The sequence below is a fragment of the Heptranchias perlo genome, unplaced genomic scaffold, assembly GCF_035084215.1.
Source record: "Heptranchias perlo isolate sHepPer1 unplaced genomic scaffold, sHepPer1.hap1 HAP1_SCAFFOLD_577, whole genome shotgun sequence".
NCBI lineage: Eukaryota > Metazoa > Chordata > Chondrichthyes > Hexanchiformes > Hexanchidae > Heptranchias > Heptranchias perlo.
In genome coordinates, this window is record NW_027139599.1 from 107,501 (window position 1) to 110,000 (window position 2,500).

A 2,500-nucleotide genomic window follows, 5' to 3' on the forward strand; every position below is an offset into this window, starting at 1 on the left:
TCCCCGGAGGAAATCGGCCTCGGCCTTCCTGAGATATCAGTCTCCAGGTGGGACAGAAAAACCGGGGGCCCCCGGCTCGCTTTCGGCGGCCCGCTAGTCGACTTCCCGTCGTGCGAACGCGATCCTTCCGGTACCCTTCGGTGCCCCTTGCCCGACTCTAGCTCCGGTGGTAAAGCGGAGTCGGTCGGTCTGACGGCCGCCGAGTTAGCAGGCGGAAAGCGGTTTGCAGCCTTTCGCTGTACCTCCGGCGGGCAGCGCCGCACCTCCGAGCGCTCGGTACCGTCCGCTGCGCCTCGTCCTGCCGCACGCGACGAGCCGTCCCCGGAGGAAATCGGCCTCGGCCCTCCTGAGATATCAGCCTCCATACGGGCGTCACAAATCAGTGGACATGGTCAGCTGCAAAGCAGTGTCATTACAACCTTTCATAAACGACAGGGCAGCACTGCACTGCACTGCACTGCACCCCACACTACATCACACTTGCCTGCCTGCCTGCCAGCCTGCCGCTGCCTACTCTCACCAGCGGACCAAAGTGAGGATAACACCCCGAAGCAAGCATCTCCCTTGCCGCCCACCAGCCCACACCAATCCCCTTGCCTGCCTCCCACAAATTCCACCAGCGAGGCAAAGTGAAAATCAACCCCCAAAAAACGCACTCCACACCGGCCATCGCCCGCTATACACCCCCCCTGGGGTGAATATTAAGCCCGAGAACACCGACTGTAACCAACCGCAGTGAAAAGTTGAAGTGGCAACTCATTAACCAGATTTACACTTGGCAACTCATAAACCAAATGAACAAAAAATCTGGTTAATGAGTTGCCCAAAATAAATCTGGTTAATGAGTTGCCACTTCAACTTTTCACTGCGGTTGGTTACAGTCGGTGTTCTCGGGCTTAATATTCACCCCGGGGGGGGGGGGTGGGTGATTCTGGGGGTAGTGTCCGGGAGGGTGAGCCTTTTATTCGGCAGGAGGCGTGTGGGGAAATCATCAACCTGTCAGACGATGAGTTGTCACAAATGCCATTGCTTAATGAAAGCTGCGCTCCCGAACTGGACTGACTGTCTGTCTGTCTGTCTGTCTGTCCGTTTGTCAAGGGGAGGAAAAGGCGGTGGTGGTGGTGGTGAGGGTGGAGCTTTACGCTCAGGAGGGGAGACTTTCCTTCATGCCAATTAATCTGCAGCAGAAAGTCATCCCCCCCCGACTGGGATTCGAAGCCCGGTCCTGACCACGAGACCACCGGGGAGAGCTGCCTCAAGTCCCTGAGGGACCTGGACACGAGGCCGAGGACACACGCACGCCTGCTGCACTGGCAGCAGCGACCAGCAGGGGGCTGACCGGCTGATCCTTCCCTTTCACAGGCAGGCTTTTGGCCCTCGCTGAAACGACAAAGGTGTTCAGAAGGAAGTCCTGGGGAGGAGGGAGGGAGGCAGGGAAATCAGCACAAAGCAGGTCCCCTGGAATCTCACACCTGCGTCCCAGAAAACAGGTCTCCTGGTCAAAGCAGTCCTGCCCCGTCCTGCCATTAACGTGACAATGGACAGGGCCCGGCAGCTTGAGACACATCTTTTTTTCAATATGCAAGTTCTTTTTAAAAAGGTTTCCTTCCACAGCAGCTCTGAGTAAGAGTGAGAGAGAGAGAGAGAGAGAGAGAGACTGACACTGACACTGACACACACACACACACACACACACCGTCTCCCATCCGATTGGTGGACTATGGGATTGAAAATCGAACTTTGAGTTTCAATGCAGGGGGGAGAGCGCGAACGCAGCCCCTCCCAACTACCACACGCGCGTTGTTGTTGTTGTAATATAGAACTGCAAGTTGCCGTTGTCGTGGTCGTTTCGAATCAGCACAAAGTAGGTGCCTCCCTGGAATGTCACACCTGCGTCCCAGAAAACAGGTCTCCCGGTCAAAGCAGTCCCGCCCCCGCCCTGGGATTAACATGACAACGGACAGGGCCCAGTCAGGGAGCAGCTTGAGAGACACCTTTCAATAGGCGCTTCTGAAACATTAACGCCTTGTTTCTTCCGACAGTTTAACCAGCGATTAACATGACAACGGACAGGGCCCAGTCAGGGAGCAGCTTGAGAGACGTCTTTCAATAGGCGCTTCTGAAACATTAACGCCTTGTTTCTTTCGACAGTTTAACCAGCCTTTAACACGCCTTGTGTTTTTATTTCCCATTTCCAGCCAGCCAGCCAGCCAGCCAGCCAGCCAGCCGAGCCGAGCCAGCATCTGCAGTATTTTTTTTGATTGGTCTTGCCTGCCGTGGAATGAATGTTTCAACACGAGCTGCTGATTGTCAGCACCTCACCTCTTTCTCAATTGGCCGTTGCAATCTCACTCGCTCGCTCATTGTGAGACACGTCACGTCACGTCACTAGTTTTACTCAAAGAGGTTTCCTTCCACGGCAGTTCGTTAGTGACTGAGACTGACTGACGGAGGTCCGTTGAGACACAACCCTCCCCCATCTGATTGGTGGCCTACTGGC